Source organism: Oreochromis aureus, linkage group 14, assembly GCF_013358895.1.
Source record: "Oreochromis aureus strain Israel breed Guangdong linkage group 14, ZZ_aureus, whole genome shotgun sequence".
Lineage (NCBI taxonomy): Eukaryota > Metazoa > Chordata > Actinopteri > Cichliformes > Cichlidae > Oreochromis > Oreochromis aureus.
The window spans coordinates 19,299,741-19,319,413 of NC_052955.1; the positions used below are offsets into that span (position 1 = coordinate 19,299,741).

General features: G+C 42.8%; 1 long non-coding RNA gene across 1 annotated transcript in view; it reads left to right on the forward strand.

The window, feature by feature from the left end:
- Positions 1-14,546: 14,546 nt before the first annotated feature.
- Positions 14,547-19,673, forward strand: part of LOC120432891 — a 62,086-nt gene continuing 56,959 nt past the window's right edge. The window contains exon 1 of the long non-coding RNA XR_005608168.1: positions 14,547-14,803. This is a non-coding gene — a long non-coding RNA (uncharacterized LOC120432891). The remainder of the gene's footprint in view (positions 14,804-19,673) is intronic.

Consider the following 19,673-nt stretch of genomic DNA (forward strand, 5'->3'; position numbering starts at 1 on the left):
TTCGTGATAACCACTTTTTCCCTCTCTCTGTTTGTTTCTCCTCTGTTGTTGTGTGTGTTTGTGTGTATTGTTTTGTCTCTTTCAGACAGCTGCCGGTCCTCACCTCTGCAGTGCTGCCGTCTCCTGTGTAACCCTGCACGGTCCTAAGCTACGTTTTCTTTCTTATTTCTGTTGTTCTTTAGTTTTTGTCCTCAGATGAGGTTTGAAGTGTCTGTGTTGTGCAGCTGGTCTGGTCTGTCTCTAGACAGTCCAGGCTGCACCCACCAGTAAATGGTGGAGGCTCACAAGGACATACTCAACACACAAGTTTCTGGCTTTCTCAACTCCTCTGCATGAGGGTTTCTCCGACGAGGGCAGGGCAGTGAGGCACAGCCCCCCGTCCCCCGGTGACCCTGCTAGGCCCACCTTCTTAGGGAAACCCTGTGCAGAGGAGCCGAGAGAGCCAGGAACTTGTGAGTTGTGTACGTCCACTCAGGCATCATTCATACTTGCTCTGTAGGCACTTCCTGTCAGAAGGAGAAGGCACAGCAGGAGCGTCGGGGCGGAAGACGGTGCCTCAGTGCCTCTCTCCTTCTGACATTGTTAAAAAAAACAACCCAACAAATTTATAATTATTTATATGTAGGTAATGTCCTCAAGTTCGTGATAACCACTTTTTCCCCTCTCTCTGTTTGTTTCTCCTCTGTTGTTGTGTGTGTTTGTGTGTATTGTTTTGTCTCTTTCAGACAGCTGCCGGTCCTCACCTCTGCAGTGCTGCGGTCTCCTGTGTAACCCTGCACGGTCCTAAGCTATGTTTTCTTTCTTATTTCTTTTGTTCTTTTAGTTTTTGTCCTCAGATGAGGTTTGAAGTGTCTGTGTTGTGCAGCTGGTCTGGTCTGTCTCTACACAGTCCAGGCTGCACCCACCAGTAAATGGTGGAGGCTCACAGGACATACTCAACACACAAGTTTCTGGCTTTCTGAACTCCTCTGCACGAGGGTTTCTCAGACGAGGGCAGGGCAGTGAGGCACAGCCCCGTCCCCCGTGACCCTGCTAGGCCCACCTTCTTAGGGAAACCCTGTGCAGAGGAGCCGAGAGAGCCAGGAACTTGTGAGTTGTGTACGTCCCACTCAGGCATCATTCATACTTGCTCTGTAGGCACTTCCTGTCAGAAGGAGAAGGCACAGCAGGAGCGTCGGGCGGAAGACGGTGCCTCAGTGCCTCTCTCCTTCTGACATTGTTAAAAAAAAACAACCAACAAATTTATAATTATTTATATGTAGGTAATGTCCTCAAGTTCGTGATAACCACTTTTTCCCCTCTCTCTGTTTGTTTCTCCTCTGTTGTTGTGTGTGTTTGTGTGTATTGTTTTGTCTCTTTCAGACAGCTGCCGGTCCTCACCTCTGCAGTGCTGCCGTCTCCTGTGTAACCCTGCACGGTCCTAAGCTACGTTTTTCTTTCTTATTTCTGTTGTTCTTTTAGTTTTTGTCCTCAGATGAGGTTTGAAGTGTCTGTGTTGTGCAGCTGGTCTGGTCTGTCTCTAGACAGTCCAGGCTGCACCCACCAGTAAATGGTGGAGGCTCACAAGGACATACTCAACACACAAGTTTCTGGCTTTCTCAACTCCTCTGCATGAGGGTTTCTCCGACGAGGGCAGGGCAGTGAGGCACAGCCCCCCGTCCCCCGGTGACCCTGCTAGGCCCACCTTCTTAGGGAAACCCTGTGCAGAGGAGCCGAGAGAGCCAGGAACTTGTGAGTTGTGTACGTCCACTCAGGCATCATTCATACTTGCTCTGTAGGCACTTCCTGTCAGAAGGAGAAGGCACAGCAGGAGCGTCGGGGGGCGGAAGACGGTGCCTCAGTGCCTCGCTCCTTCTGACATTGTTAAAGAAAACAACCCAACAAATTTATAATTATTTATATGTAGGTAATGTCCTCAAGTTCGTGATAACCACTTTTTCCCCTCTCTCTGTTTGTTTCTCCTCTGTTGTTGTGTGTGTTTGTGTGTATTGTTTTGTCTCTTTCAGACAGCTGCCGGTCCTCACCTCTGCAGTGCTGCGGTCTCCTGTGTAACCCTGCACGGTCCTAAGCTACGTTTTCTTTCTTATTTCTGTTGTTCTTTTAGTTTTTGTCCTCAGATGAGGTTTGAAGTGTCTGTGTTGTGCAGCTGGTCTGGTCTGTCTCTAGACAGTCCAGGCTCACCCACCAGTAAATGGTGGAGGCTCACAGGACATACTCAACACACAAGTTTCTGGCTTTCTGAACTCCTCTGCACGAGGGTTTCTCAGACGAGGGCAGGGCAGTGAGGCACAGCCCCGTCCCCCGGTGACCCTGCTAGGCCCACCTTCTTAGGGAAACCCTGTGCAGAGGAGCCGAGAGAGCCAGGAACTTGTGAGTTGTGTACGTCCACTCAGGCATCATTCATACTTGCTCTGTAGGCACTTCCTGTCAGAAGGAGAAGGCACAGCAGGAGCGTCGGGGCGGAAGAAGACGGTGCCTCAGTGCCTCTCTCCTTCTGACATTGTTAAAAAAAAAAACCAACAAATTTATAATTATTTATATGTAGGTAATGTCCTCAAGTTCGTGATAACCACTTTTTCCCTCTCTCTGTTTGTTTCTCCTCTGTTGTTGTGTGTGTTTGTGTGTATTGTTTTGTCTCTTTCAGACAGCTGCCGGTCCTCACCTCTGCAGTGCTGCGTCTCCTGTGTAACCCTGCACGGTCCTAAGCTACGTTTTCTTTCTTATTTCTGTTGTTCTTTTAGTTTTGTCCTCAGATGAGGTTTGAAGTGTCTGTGTTGTGCAGCTGGTCTGGTCTGTCTCTAGACAGTCCAGGCTGCACCCACCAGTAAATGGTGGAGGCTCACAAGGACATACTCAACACACAAGTTTCTGGCTTTCTGAGCTCCTCTGCATGAGGGTTTCTCCGACGAGGGCAGGGCAGTGAGGCACAGCCCCGTCCCCGGTGACCCTGCTAGGCCCACCTTCTTAGGGAAACCCTGTGCAGAGGAGCCGAGAGAGCCAGGAACTTGTGAGTTGTGTACGTCCACTCAGGCATCATTCATACTTGCTCTGTAGGCACTTCCTGTCAGAAGGAGAAGGCACAGCAGGAGCGTCGGGGCGGAAGACGGTGCCTCAGTGCCTCTCTCCTTCTGACATTGTTAAAAAAAAAAACCCCAACAAATTTATAATTATTTATATGTGGTAATGTCCTCAAGTTCGTGATAACCACTTTTTCCCTCTCTCTGTTTGTTTCTCCTCTGTTGTTGTGTGTGTTTGTGTGTATTGTTTTGTCTCTTTCAGACAGCTGCCGGTCCTCACCTCTGCAGTGCTGCCGTCTCCTGTGTAACCCTGCACGGTCCTAAGCTATGTTTTCTTTCTTATTTCTGTTGTTCTTGTAGTTTTTGTCCTCAGATGAGGTTTGAAGTGTCTGTGTTGTGCAGCTGGTCTGGTCTGTCTCTAGACAGTCCAGGCTGCACCCACCAGTAAATGGTGGAGGCTCACAGGACATACTCAACACACAAGTTTCTGGCTTTCTCAACTCCTCTGCATGAGGGTTTCTCCGACGAGGGCAGGGCAGTGAGGCACAGCCCCCGTCCCCGGTGACCCTGCTAGGCCCACCTTCTTAGGGAAACCCTGTGCAGAGGAGCCGAGAGAGCCAGGAACTTGTGAGTTGTGTACGTCCACTCAGGCATCATTCATACTTGCTCTGTAGGCACTTCCTGTCAGAAGGAGAAGGCACAGCAGGAGCGTCGGGGGCGGAAGACGGTGCCTCAGTGCCTCTCTCCTTCTGACATTGTTAAAAAAAAACCCCAACAAATTTATAATTATTTATATGTAGGTAATGTCCTCAAGTTCGTGATAACCACTTTTTCCCCTCTCTCTTTGTTTCTCCTCTGTTGTTGTGTGTGTTTGTGTGTATTGTTTTGTCTCTTTCAGACAGCTGCCGGTCCTCACCTCTGCAGTGCTGCGGTCTCCTGTGTAACCCTGCACGGTCCTAAGCTATGTTTTCTTTCTTATTTCTGTTGTTCTTGTAGTTTTGTCCTCAGATGAGGTTTGAAGTGTCTGTGTTGTGCAGCTGGTCTGGTCTGTCTCTAGACAGTCCAGGCTGCACCCACCAGTAAATGGTGGAGGCTCACAGGACATACTCAACACACAGTTTCTGGCTTTCTGAACTCCTCTGCACGAGGGTTTCTCAGGCGAGGGCAGGGCAGTGAGGCACAGCCCCCGTCCCCCCGGTGACCCTGCTAGGCCCACCTTCTTAGGGAAACCCTGTGCAGAGGAGCCGAGAGAGCCAGGAACTTGTGAGTTGTGTACGTCCACTCAGGCATCATTCATACTTGCTCTGTAGGCACTTCCTGTCAGAAGGAGAAGGCACAGCAGGAGCGTCGGGGGCGGAAGACGGTGCCTCAGTGCCTCTCTCCTTCTGACATTGTTAAAAAAAAAAAAACCAACAAATTTATAATTATTTATATGTAGGTAATGTCCTCAAGTTCGTGATAACCACTTTTCCCCTCTCTCTGTTTGTTTCTCCTCTGTTGTTGTGTGTGTTTGTGTGTATTGTTTTGTCTCTTTCAGACAGCTGCCGGTCCTCACCTCTGCAGTGCTGCGGTCTCCTGTGTAACCCTGCACGGTCCTAAGCTACGTTTTCTTTCTTATTTCTTTTGTTCTTTTAGTTTTTGTCCTCAGATGAGGTTTGAAGTGTCTGTGTTGTGCAGCTGGTCTGGTCTGTCTCTAGACAGTCCAGGCTGCACCCACCAGTAAATGGTGGAGGCTCACAAGGACATACTCAACACACAAGTTTCTGGCTTTCTGAGGTCCTCTGCACGAGGGTTTCTCCGACGAGGGCAGGGCAGTGAGGCACAGCCCCGTCCCCGGTGACCCTGCTAGGCCCACCTTCTTAGGGAAACCCTGTGCAGAGGAGCCGAGAGAGCCAGGAACTTGTGAGTTGTGTACGTCCACTCAGGCATCATTCATACTTGCTCTGTAGGCACTTCCTGTCAGAAGGAGAAGGCACAGCAGGAGCGTCGGGGGGCGGAAGACGGTGCCTCAGTGCCTCTCTCCTTCTGACATTGTTAAAAAAAACAACCAACAAATTTATAATTATTTATATGTAGGTAATGTCCTCAAGTTCGTGATAACCACTTTTCCCCTCTCTGTTTGTTTCTCCTCTGTTGTTGTGTGTGTGTGTTTGTGTGTATTGTTTTGTCTCTTTCAGACAGCTGCCGGTCCTCACCTCTGCAGTGCTGCGGTCTCCTGTGTAACCCTGCACGGTCCTAAGCTACGTTTTCTTTCTTATTTCTGTTGTTCTTTTAGTTTTTGTCCTCAGATGAGGTTTGAAGTGTCTGTGTTGTGCAGCTGGTCTGGTCTGTCTCTACACAGTCCAGGCTGCACCCACCAGTAAATGGTGGAGGCTCACAAGGACATACTCAACACACAAGTTTCTGGCTTTCTGAACTCCTCTGCACGAGGGTTTCTCAGACGAGGGCAGGGCAGTGAGGCACAGCCCCCCGTCCCCCGGTGACCCTGCTAGGCCCACCTTCTTAGGGAAACCCTGTGCAGAGGAGCCGAGAGAGCCAGGAACTTGTGAGTTGTGTACGTCCACTCAGGCATCATTCATACTTGCTCTGTAGGCACTTCCTGTCAGAAGGAGAAGGCACAGCAGGAGCGTCGGGGGGCGGAAGACGGTGCCTCAGTGCCTCTCTCCTTCTGACATTGTTAAAAAAAAACAACCAACAAATTTATAATTATTTATATGTAGGTAATGTCCTCAAGTTCGTGATAACCACTTTTTCCCCTCTCTCTGTTTGTTTCTCCTCTGTTGTTGTGTGTGTTTGTGTGTATTGTTTTGTCTCTTTCAGACAGCTGCCAGTCCTCACCTCTGCAGTGCTGCCGTCTCCTGTGTAACCCTGCACGGTCCTAAGCTACGTTTTCTTTCTTATTTCTGTTGTTCTTTTAGTTTTGTCCTCAGATGAGGTTTGAAGTGTCTGTGTTGTGCAGCTGGTCTGGTCTGTCTCTAGACAGTCCAGGCTGCACCCACCAGTAAATGGTGGAGGCTCACAAGGACATACTCAACACACAAGTTTCTGGCTTTCTCAACTCCTCTGCATGAGGGTTTCTCCGACGAGGGCAGGGCAGTGAGGCACAGCCCCCGTCCCCGGTGACCCTGCTAGGCCCACCTTCTTAGGGAAACCCTGTGCAGAGGAGCCGAGAGAGCCAGGAACTTGTGAGTTGTGTACGTCCACTCAGGCATCATTCATACTTGCTCTGTAGGCACTTCCTGTCAGAAGGAGAAGGCACAGCAGGAGCGTCGGGGGGCGGAAGACGGTGCCTCAGTGCCTCTCTCCTTCTGACATTGTTAAAAAAAAAACCCCAACAAATTTATAATTATTTATATGTAGGTAATGTCCTCAAGTTCGTGATAACCACTTTTTCCCCTCTCTCTGTTTGTTTCTCCTCTGTTGTTGTGTGTGTTTGTGTGTATTGTTTTGTCTCTTTCAGACAGCTGCCGGTCCTCACCTCTGCAGTGGTGCCGTCTCCTGTGTAACCCTGCACGGTCCTAAGCTACGTTTTCTTTCTTATTTCTTTTGTTCTTTTAGTTTTTGTCCTCAGATGAGGTTTGAAGTGTCTGTGTTGTGCAGCTGGTCTGGTCTGTCTCTAGACAGTCCAGGCTGCACCCACCAGTAAATGGTGGAGGCTCACAAGGACATACTCAACACACAAGTTTCTGGCTTTCTGAGGTCCTCTGCACGAGGGTTTCTCCGACGAGGGCAGGGCAGTGAGGCACAGCCCCCCGTCCCCCGGTGACCCTGCTAGGCCCACCTTCTTAGGGAAACCCTGTGCAGAGGAGCCGAGAGAGCCAGGAACTTGTGAGTTGTGTACGTCCACTCAGGCATCATTCATACTTGCTCTGTAGGCACTTCCTGTCAGAAGGAGAAGGCACAGCAGGAGCGTCGGGGGGCGGAAGACGGTGCCTCAGTGCCTCTCTCCTTCTGACATTGTTAAAAAAAAAACCCCAACAAATTTATAATTATTTATATGTAGGTAATGTCCTCAAGTTCGTGATAACCACTTTTTCTCTCTCTCTTAGGGAAACCCTTTGCAGAGGAGCTGTGACAGCTAGTAACTTTTTAAGTTTTTTGGCCTCAACATCATTTTTATATAAAACTAAATTTTCAGTGAACATTTGAACCCCACCCGGTCGCGACAGATGGCCACCCCTTTTTGAGCCTGGTTCTGTCGGAGGTTTCTTCCTGTTAAAAGGGAGTTTTTCCTCCCCACTGTCGCCAAGTGCTTGCTCATAGGGGATTTTGGGGCTGTGTTAAAACAACCACTGATAAGTTCACTGGCATCAAATTTAGGACTCAGCAAATATGGAAATAGATAATTTGTCATCAAGTTAGGAATTATTCATTTAAAACATATTTGCGAGTCATATTTAGTTGTATATAAATATGATTTCTGGTACACTAAGGCCAAACACAGACTAATTTGTAGAATTGGTGAAAAATCTAATAAAAAAATTGGATGAAATAGATGTGTCATTGTTTCATGTAGATTTCAAATAGCACACCATTTGATGTCAATATATTTTTGTTGCATTTGCAGTGCTGGTGTTATATTCTTATGATTTTGTTCATTTGATGAGTATATCTTTCTGCCTTGCTTCATATATTTACTGCTTCTTGGCTAGATTCATGCTAGCATCAACACAGGTAGAAACAGATACACATCAGAGAATCAAATGGAAAACGACAAAAATCAAAATATAAATGAGTTTCAGATTACTAAAGCTATCAATGGATCCACAGTCCCCACAGTGAAAACACATTTATATTATGTTCAAGTCAGTTGTTATCCAATTTTAAAACAATAAAATACAATAATGTCTATTTTTAGTTTATTTTGTCAATAAAGAAGTTTTTTTAGGATTTTCAGAAAAAATAACGTTATACATAGTTTGTACTTACTTATTTTACTAAGTAACATTTTATTTGTATAGCACTTTTCAAGACAAAAATCACAAAGTGCTTCACAGAGAAACTAAAACATAAAAAAATTAACCACAAGCAAGTTTTAAAAGATGAGTTTTTATCATTTTTTTAAAAGAGATCACTGAGTCCCTAGATCCCATAAGAACCAGTCCATTTACCACAGGTAAGAGAAGTAGAAAAGAACCTATATTTAGAGATGTGAACTAATCCAAAGCAGACCCAGATACACCCACCCAGTGTCTCAGCCTATCTAGCAAAATGTGATTAGCTACAGTATCAAAGGCAGAGGTCAGGTCCAACATCAGCGAAACAGAGCATTCGCCTGCATCATATCTCATCAAGATGTCACTGGAGACTCTGAGAAGTGCAGTTTCAGTAGAGTGAGCTCTATGGAAGCCAGATGGGAATTTATCCAGAATGTTGTAGTCATCCAGAACAGCTATCAGCTGCTTAGCCACAACCATTTCTAAAATCTTAGTGATGAATGGTAGTTTTGAAATTGGTCTATAACTGCTAAGCAGAGAAGCGTCAAGCTTGGGTTTTTTGTTTTTTTTTTAGCAGTGGGTGAATGACAGCATTCTTACAATGAACAGGGACCTGACCAGAAACCAGTGAGGTATTGATAATTGTAAGCACACAGGGACAGATAGACTGGAAGATATTTTTAAACAAAGATCCAGGTAAAATATCAAGAGAGCCGGAGGATGCTTTCATTGAACTAACTAATTTGACCAGCTCAGATAAGGACACAGGTAAAAATCTTTCTAAAATCACAGGCCTAGCTTGAGGTGGAGAAGACAACAGAGACACAGAAGGAGAGATGTTGTTCCTCACATTACTAACTTTTTCAATGAGGAAAGAAAGAAAATGTTTACAGTCTTCATTCAATGAAACTGGGCCAGCAGGTGGAGCAGGAGCAACAATATCACTAATGGTGTCTAATAACACCTTGTTGCTCCTGGAAACTAAGTCTGAGTAATAAGCAGCTCCTGCATCTCAAACTGATGTGTTGAAACTACAAGGTCCTGTAAACGAAGGAGATGAACATGTAGACAAGTTTTCCTCAATAATGGCTCAACTTTACGACAGGAATGCTTTAAACAGCGACTGCTGTCATTTATTCACAGGGACAGTTTTGACAGGATAAACATTGTCTAAAATAGAAAGACAATGATTCTTAAAAAGATTTGTTAGTAAATCAACATCATTATAAGAAGGTAAAACTAAATTCAAAATATCAGAAAATTTAGCAGCAGTAGAAGAATTTAAGGTGCGAGAGCTAACCACATGTCAAACAGGAGAGAGGAACAGATGGAAAGTCAAGTTAAAAATCAATGTTTAAACCTAAAGTAAAAACAATGTACAGTGTGTGTCCTTTGGTGTGTGGGACCAGACACAGTCTGGACAGCTTCAAGGTGGAGGATAAAAGGTCCCTGTGTACCTGCACAGACCACATGTGCATACCGTTGTGCACATAAACTCACAGATGTATCTGACAACTCAAGTTTGTGGCATTAAATTTGTATTCTAATGTTAAATGTAATACATACATTTAATTAGGGCAGGTTATCATCACTGATTTCTATAATCGATTTGATATCGATTCACAAGGTCCCAATTTGATTTGATTCAATCCCCAATTTGATTCGATTCGATTCAATTTTGACTCAGACAGAAATAATATAATTATGATCATTTATTAGTACTGACACTTGCGAGGCTTCATCAGAAGTGTAAGCATCTGCCAGCAGATGCCTTTGTGTCAAAGTAGCTGAGGATAAAACAGAAAGGCATGAAGGAGATTTTCCTGGCCTGGCTTTTTATAGCAGATAACCTTAAAATATTCTGCAGTAGAACAAAATGGAAGAACACCATGAATTAACATATGAACATTACTTGCTGAAGTGAAGCAGGGCAATGTTACAGAGGTCTTATATAAGACACAGCTAAGCATTTTGCAATTTGGCATAATTTAAAAGGTTTTAATTTCTTCTCTATTAAACAGCAGAAATTAAGCTTTCTTGTGGGAGGTCATTTTTGAAAAACAAAACAAAAAAACAACAGCCAACAGCACTGTACACATCAGTAGACTGGTGCATAATAACCAAGCGAATCATGCACAAAACAGAGATTTGAATGGAAAACTGTTCTTGAAGTACACAGATAGAGAGAAAGAGAGAGAGAGCTCTGCAGGAAGTGTGATTTTTATTGTGGTGGAAGCAAAACAGCGAAAGTAAGAGGGAATTCATGATGGTATTTATTAAATGTGAAGCGTAGTTTTGATCTTCTTTTGCTGCTTGTTCAGTCAGTTTTGGTTGAAAAGTGACAAAACCTGCAGCTTCAGAATCTGTGAGATGTTGGCTTTCAGCCACGGTGGCGTGTTGGGTGAGAAAGCCGACAACTCACAGATTTTGATGTGTCGGTGCCGCACTTTGTGTTTACATCTTTGTGTGGAATCTGTTTACCTGCTCTCATTTGCTTGTTTTAGCTGTTTGGTGGTTGTTGAAATAGCTTTAACCTGAGATTCTGGCGATTCTTACAAAATACATATTTATTCAAAAATCGATTCAGGATTTAATATCGCATTATTTAAACTATAATCGATTTGAATCGGAAAATCTTTTTTTTCTTAGCCCACTCCTATTAAATATTCACACCAGGCCATCTAACAACAACAGCAATGCCACATTCATTCATCATTATTCCTTATTCTGAGGCTTGGTTTCAGCAGGCTGTCTTGAGGATGTTTACATGTCTAAGTGCTTTGAGTTGCTGCAAAAGGATGATCATTTGTGGATTACTGCAATGAATAGTAGAACAGATGTACCTAATAAAGTGGTTGCTAATTACATGTAGCATGACTTTGCTGGACAATACATCATGCTTTGTTCTCAGATTGCCTGATTGTATAAAGTTTTCAAAAAAAAATCTACTCTACATTAGGCCTGTGTAACCAAGGTAACATCTGACCCCACTTCCGGAAATCTCTTTATTGTGGCGGGAATGAACTCTGTATAAGTTCCGGGTCAATCTGCTGCATCTCCCCTGCTCTCATCACTGCTGCTGTTTCTGTGGTTGTCAGATATTGGGCCTGTCTCAATATGTGTACTTGCGTTCTCATGTACTCATGATACGTCATTAGTCGGAGACCAAGTACTGTTCCAATTCAAAGTACGCATCAACCCAAGAACGCGAAAAATTCCTGGATGTGTTCTCGCTCCGCATGTTTTATCGCTGCTTGGTACAGCTAAATATCCCAGAATGCATTTCGTCCAAAACTCAAACGCGGCAATGGCGGAGGAGCGCGGCTAAAAACTTTTAAACCTTACTCTTTCTGGGTCACAAAATAAACTTTTAAGTTATTTTCAAGCAGAGGCGGAGCCAGACACTTTATACACCCGGGGCTTAGCCCTAAAGCAGGGGTCACTAACAGGTGGACCGGGGTCCGAGTCCGGACCCAGACACCACCCTATATGGACCTGGACCTATAGTTAACAAAAAATTAAATTACTTTTAATTTTGACGGGGTGATTCAATTTTAAGCAGTAAGGTTACCTTGTATTAATACACCAGGGAACATACAAACCAACTGTGAGCGAGTTAAGCCACCTACGTGACGCTACTTAGGCAATCAAATCTGTGCATTCAGGGCCGTCGCAACGCTGAACGCAGACACAGACAGACAGAGGAAAGAGACGGTGAAAGGCGAATGACAAGCGAGACAATTAACGATACAGGGAGACATGACGTGAGTGGGAGTCACAAGAGGTAAAACAACTATGGCGCTTTCAAAAAAGAGAAAAGTAAACACAGAAAATAGAACTTTCAAGACTGAATGGACCAACCCATACATGTTCATTCTTCCGGCCGCAAGCAGCAAACCAGTGTGTCTCATATGTTCAGAAACCGTGGCACTGATTAAAAGTGGCAATGTCAAACGCCACTATGAGACAAAGCACAAAGCCTTTGCACAATCATACCCACCCAAGTCTGAACTCAGGTCCCAGAAAATTAGCAGACTCAGAGCCCAATATGATCAATCCACAAGGATCTTAGCTTCTTTCAAGGAATTTAAATTCTTTCACCACCCAACAACATGCTCATGAATGTTCCCTCAGAGTTGCTTGGATTTTAGGTCAACACAAAAAGCCCTTTACAGATGCAGGTGTTGTCAAAGAGTGCATGAGTGCAGCAGCAGAAACATTACTTGAGGGTAAACAAAAAAAGGGCTTTGTGACAAAATAAAGCAAATACCTATGTCAGCGTCAACAGCCACAAAGAGAAGTGAAATATTAGCTCAGGATGTGATGTCCCAGCTGGAAGAAGCTATTCATAAGACACTATATGTAGGCTTGGCTGTAGATGAGTCCACCGATGTGTCTGACAATGCTCAGCTGTTAGTTTATGTAAGGTTCTTCAATACTGATAAGAAAGAGTTCTGTGCAGACCTGTTTGGTGTAACCTCCCTTCAGAGCACTACAAGAGGAGAGGATATTTACCTGGCCATTACGGACATGTTAACAAAGCGAGGAATAGAGCCAATAACCACAGATGGATCCCCTGCTATGATGGGGAGAGAGAAAGGAGCTGTAACAAGAATGAAAGAGGACAATCCTGAGCTAATCTCTTACCATTGCATTATTCATCAGTCTGTCTTATGCTCCACCCTGTCAGATGAGTATGCTGAGGTGATGAAAACGATGATGATAATGATACATTTTCTCAGGGCATCTTCTTCTTGTCAGCATTGCATGCTCAGGGACACGCTGATGATCTTCTGCTTCACAACAATGTGAGATGGCTCAGCAAAGGCAGGGCATTGGAGCGATTTTGGTCCATCAGAAGTGAAGTAGCAGCTTTCTTGGAAGAGCTGGAAAGTCAGAAAGCAACAAACTTTTCTCTCTTTTAAAATGATGGGAAAAACATGGATATTGTGGCCTTTTTGGTTGATATCACTTCATACCTGAATGAACTGAATTTGAAGCTGCAGGGCAAGGACAATTCAATTTGTGAACTGATGACAGCTGTCCGCTCCTTTCAGAGGAAACTTGAAGTGTTCAAAGAAGACCTGCAAGGAGACTATGCACACTTCCCAACAGTGAAGGAACAGGCTCATGGATAGAGAGATGTGTCCTCATTTGTTGACTTTGTTGATAAGCTGATTGAAAACTTCAGCAAACGTTTTGATAGCTTCAGCTTTGGATAGCAGCTCACCATGTTCATAAAGAACCCATTTCTCATCAATGATGTCAGAGGGTTCTCAAAGGAAGTCACACAGCACTTCAAGTGGGCAAATGCTGGGCCTCTTCAAATGCAACTGGTTGATCTCCAAGCAGATGTGGCCCTTAAAGAGCAGTTTGGAAGAACTGAACCTGCCACTTTCTGGCTCCAAACGGTCTCTGAGACAGCTTTCCCAAATCTAGCAAAGTAGCCCTGTACATCGACCATGTTTGGCTCCACATACAGCTGTGAGGCAGCTTTCTCCACAATGAGCATAATAAAAACTAAATATTGTTCCAGGCTCACCAATGAGCACCTACACATGTGTATGAGAATGGCCCTGACACCATTCCAGCCCAGATTTAAAATCATGGTAGGGCAAACTAAAGCTCAATTCTCTCACTGAACAACAGAAAGTGGGGAAGTGGAATATAAGAGCGAAAGAAAGAGAAACTGTGAAACTGTTCAGATGTTTTGATGTTATCTGTTGAAAATGTTGAGATGTAAAAGGGAAAGAAAAAGGGAAACTCAAGCTGCTGCTATTTTCTTTCTGAAATTAAGCACTTTGTTTTAAGATGCACAATTTAGCCCACAATTTATTTTCTCTAATTCATTTTAAACTGCAGCCCTATATCTAATGTAGGGCTACTGTGTTTCAGTGTTAACAATAAATTTTGTTTAAATGTTTTTAACTTGTATTTTCATTGATTTGACAGTCTATTGTTCATACGTTCAGATATTGATTAAAAAAAAAAAAAAAAAAAAAAAAAAGGCTGCTTCTGATGATGTCCCGGACCTCTGCTTGAAAACATTTTCTCCAACTGGACCTCCTCAAATTATAGTTTAATACCCCTGGGTTAACGGCTCCAATAATGTTGTTCTGCCTCCCCCTTGTGTTCAAAAGGAGCGCTGCACCAACGAACTTACGTTCCTACATGGGACTACTTTATGTTTGAGAATATGTGGCTGCAGGCATTATTCGTTGCGTATTGATATGCATATGAGTTTCTCGTGTTGACGTTAACCCAGCAAAGTACAGCGTAGCTTTTTCGTTTTTCCCAGCGTTTTTATTTGCATTCATGAAACAACGAATTCATTCATTCATTCATTAAACTATGTACTATTCATCGAGTATATATTTTTTCTATTGAGAGCCACCCAAAATGAGCAACAAATGCTTTTTCATAAAATGCACGTTAATTATTCTTATTGCAGCACAACTTTCCTTATTTTTTGTGCTAAGTTTATTTTCTCTTCTTGTGGTCACCAAATGAGTGAAACAGCGCCTCTAGAGGTGGTCGCTTGCAGTTGCAACATTAAAGTCTAGGTCAGAAGGTAATGAGATGAAGCTGATCTTTTCATGTGTTTTCGAGAATATGATGCGATCAGTTGCATAAACTATGAATTCACAATGACGCAGGAAGAACTTTCGAAGCTCCTCGGACACTGAATGCTCGAACAAACAGAAGAAAATTCAAACACGATTAAACTAAATGAAATAACCGGGAAAGTTAGCTAAATGAGCTTTGTATGTGTTGTCCGTGACCGTGGGCTGCTGGCAACAGTCCAACAAAATAATCGACACAGATGGATACCAGGGCGCTTCAAATAAGGTGAGTCGGAAACTGCCTCCCCCCCTCTACTTCTGTTTAAAAAATAAACATAAAAGCTATGGTAGTATTTACCATATTTCGGCACTGAACTGGGCTAGACTGCGAATAATTAGATATATTTTATTTTTATTATATTATTTACATATTTGGCTTTAATTTGTCTGTGTAGCCTTGTAAACACTGTGATTCACTCAAGTACATTTTGAGTGAATGGTTTGATTGGCAATAGTAATGACTGAAAGTCCCTTAACACAGATCCTTTTGGTCAGATATTTAACTTTACTTTTTGGTGTGGTGATGATAATGATATGTTTGATAGCTTGACTGTGAGTTCAAAGTACAGGGAGTCAAAATACGCTCATTTCCACTTCATTGCTTACACTTTTTCAACTTGTTGTTATCACAAATATCTAATCACTCAGTCACATGGCAGCAACTCAGTGCATTTAAGCATGTAGGCATGGCCAAGGTGACCTGCTGAAGTTCAAGCTGAACTTCAGAATGGGGAAAAAGATGATTTATGTGACTTTAAATGTGGCATGGTTGTTGGTGTCAGATGGGATGGTCTGAGTTTTTTCAAAAACTGCTTGACATCAGAGGCCAGAGCAGAATGGCCAAAGCTGCGTTCAAGCTGAAAGGAAAAGTAACTCCAGTTACCACTCATCACAACCAAGGTATGCAGGAAAGTTTCTCTGAACACCACACCACATACCACACATCAAACCTTGAAGCAGATGTGCTACAGCAACAGAAGACGGGTAGTTTCAGCATTCGGCATAAACTCCATGGATCCATCCTGACTTGTATCATTGGTTCAGTCTGCTGATTGTGCAATAATGTGGGGCATATTTTCTTGGCACACTTTGGGCCAACTGAGTGTTGTTTAAATGTCTCAGCCTTACCAAAAACTGTTGGTTGCTATCCATCCCCTTATGACCACAGTGTACCCATCATCTGATGCCTGCTTTCAGCAGGACAACCTTGTTGAATCTATGCCACAAAAATGAAGGCAACTGTGAAAGCAAAGGGGCTCAAATCCTATGCTAAAAGTGGCAGGTGTAAATGTGTTGTATAAAATTCAATCTCTATTTTGACAGTGCAGTTTTGCATTTATTATATTACAAAACATCAGTGGTGGGACATTTTAAGATGTCAGCCCAACCCGAGCCCTAACCCCAACCTGTCATCTCCACTGTGTATGACCGTAACCTAACCTAACAGGGCTAACTTTAAGGCTGAACAGATGCTGACACTCTTGTGACGACTAAAATTCTCTCTCAGAATCCGATGGGTGCAGTGAACAAAACGCCATTACAGAACAAAAGTTATAATTTCATGTTCTGAAAGTGAGTTCAAAGACATGAACATAAATTAGGTGTCCCAAATTTGACCTCTGGGTGGCAGTATTGTATCATGAATTGCTCAAGTTAAGGTTGTTCACCTGTGCAGAGGAAACCTGCAAAATGTTAAAATAGTCGATTTTTAGTATTTGATGTATCAATTTTAAGTATAACCATTTAGTCTCTCAGTCAGTTCACAACGCACTGGTCTGCCTTATCATGGTTATAACCTGAAATAAATTATGCATCAATTAGAGCTACGTGTCCTCACACCTGGTTACATTAAACACGCTGCCTGCTTCTGTTTACTGAGGGTAATTTAACTGTTTAAATAAAAAAACATTAATCAAGTAACTTTTAACATACTTTTAACACTACTCTGATACATCCTGTTCAGTAAATCTTGTAATATCTTGATCTGTCCATTAAATTCTCATTGTCTTATCTTAAGCAAGACTCTTTAGAAAATATGGTATAATATTAATGCTAAAAAAAATAGTATTATTTTTAAAGAGAAAACCTAACACAAAATAATTTCCATGGACATCTTTCATTTGAGTTAGTCTTCATTATCACAGGGGTTCTGTAAGCACAATACGAGCTCCATTAACAAAAGGCTTCATTTTTGATCGTTCTGCAGATTTAATGAATACAACCTTGTAATGGATGCTAGTTGTGTAATGGTATACCACCCTATCCACGTTCTGCATTAGCCTTTTTGATGCAAAGGTGAGCTGTGTGAATAACAAACTTAAGGCCCTTAAGTGTTGGAGTGCATATAAGAAAGAAAGCTCCAGTCGCATAATGAGTATGGCTTAATTGTCGGGCCTCACAGGCTCAGACTTGTGATCTCATAGGTGGACAACAAAAACTCCAGCACTGAAACCACACCTCAAAGAATACCCCTAGGAGATAATGATGCTTTTTTTCAGAAATATACAGGATTTAAATGTGTAAGGAATACAATTTGAAATTCATTGCATGTTATGAAATGCACTGAGCCCCAGCCTGTCTTGTCTGCAACACCTTCATCCAAAAAGGGGGAAACTAACTTTGGCATATGGTTGAAATTTCTTAAAGAAATGGCAGGTACAGATTATTTTATATTCATTTCATCTTTGTGAACTGACAAAATGTGTTGCCCCGTGATAGCTGGGTGCAGCCCAAATGGATGGCTGGACGGCTGACTTTTTGGTAACTTGGTAAGCTGGCTACATGAGTTTGTACATCCAGGATTTACACTGATTTTCTTTGGAGTTGTGAGGTTGGACTCCCTTGGCTTGCTTTACTTTTGATACAACCACTAAAAAAACAGAAAATGCAGTCTGTAGCTTTGATGAGTTTATATTTATCGGAAGGTGTATTTACTTGTGCGAGGAAGAATTCGTATATTCATGTAAAAGAAAAACATTCAAATGCTGTCTGTTGATTGCCTGGCCGGCACTGTACTTTTAAGCTGATACATCCTCTTTACTACTAGTATTTCCAGCTGATACAGTTGCAGCAGAATTTTAAATGCTATTTGGACACATGACAAAATCTTGTGCGGGCTGACAGCCATCCAGTTTCACCTCAGACAGAGGCAGCCAGATGGGGAGGGGGAAACAGGGGAGAGGGGGTAGTTGTAGTGTTGTATTAAGTATCTGAAATGAAGAAGACAAGTCAAGTAGTCACGAAATAACTGCTGGTGTGCTCATAAATGATAAATTAATCGCATAATGCATTAGCCAGACAGTCATAAATGCACTGTGAGTTCTAGCCTAATCCCAGTCCTATATGGCTGACAGTGAAGGTTAACTGGGAGGTGAAAGAGAAATGCAGGATATGGAAAAGAGAAAATACAGCAGCCAAGACAGAAAAAAAGGAGTGAAGAGAATTGGTAAAATGCTGGATTTCTTCAGGCAGGGGTTGGACATAGTGCAGCTTTAGGCAGTCTATAATTCTTGTCAAGTTCCCAGATTCAATAACAAGATAGCACTCTCTGGCATCCACAGGTTCCTCAATTCAAAACTATCTTGAGGACAGAGGAGAGAAAGAGACCATTTAAAGCCTTCAGGGAGACCAGTGAGATCCCATTTCTGCAGGCCAGGCTTTGCCCAAGTGTCTAATTCTAATTTCCTCTTTCACAGACTAAAGGAGTGTACGTCCATCTGCAGTTGCATAGCCCTATGGGAGAGATAGCGAAGAATAGTGAGTCTCGGAGTCTGGATCTGATGCCTGCATGTGTGTGAGAGGTGCTTTAAAAGCTGTGGATGTACGATGTGCAAGGGAGTGAGTGACTGGACTTTTGTAAGATTGAGAGAGTACGGGAAATGAGAGCTTTTGCCAGGAGAGGACAAGCTGATGGGGGATATACAACCGCTGAGAGAGGGAGAATTGTGGGGATATTAAGAAGTAGGTGGAAAGGCAAAAAAATGGATGGAGATCAGAAACATTAAACATAAGGAGAGTTGACTGTTTTGGACATATTGCTGTCCAACTGGGGATAAGAAGTTAATATCAAGGGGAATTTCCACTGTATAACAAAAGTTAGACTTCTCTTTTTTTTATTCTAAGCATATCGCACCACTTAAAAAGATGTGAACCCAAGCAACACCATTTCCAAATGAAAAAAACAGAGGATAGTGTCCTCTCTGTAATGCCTCAAAGAGATAAAACTTGGAGTTGCTTCAACAGCAAACTTTTTTGCACATGTACTGTTGCATATTTACGACTGCTCTGCTTGGTTCAGAGTAGGGTTGATGCCCAGGTAGACACTGACACGTGATGTTCTTTTAAGTCACTGTGAATTCGCCAGATAGTCTTTTACTCTGTATATGAGCTCAATTAGATGCCAGACAGTGTTTGTTCTACATATGCTCGCAGTTTAATACGGAGTGCATCTGGATTTCAGAGATGTGGAAAAAGTGATGTGGTCAGAAGAGTTATCCTTCACCCCTGAACAAGTAGTATACATGTGTGGAACAATAAAAGTCTGACTGCTTACTCCATACAGCGAACATGCAAGTTATTCTGAGCGATCGCTTTCATCAGCATCAATATACGACTATATCCGATACACATATTTAAAGTTCTGCTTTCTGTCATTTTATTCTGATTAACTATCCATATGTCTTATTCTGCAACTTTTAGGTTTTTACCCTAAAAACACAAGATTGTTTGAGTGTCAGTATAAAGAATATAGGGCAGGTTAGTATCATTTTCTGGTGTTGTGACAGCACCTATCGGCATCAGCCCCCAAAATCCAGAATCCATGTATATTTATAGGCCGGCAGCAGCAATCTGCACATTTACTCAGTATACTGACACAGCTGTGAGAAGATATATGGCATAAACATATAGCCCATTAAGAGTTTTATATTTTTCAAGACAGCAAGCACAAACGAGATTAATTTTTCAATTTTCCTCTTAACACTAGATATAAAAAGATGAACTCGTTTGTTGCTTTTCCAGACTCTTGGCAATATTTGAATGTATCCTTGTATCATTTCTAAAAGCAATGAGTTTGCTTTTAGAAAAACACGTAATGT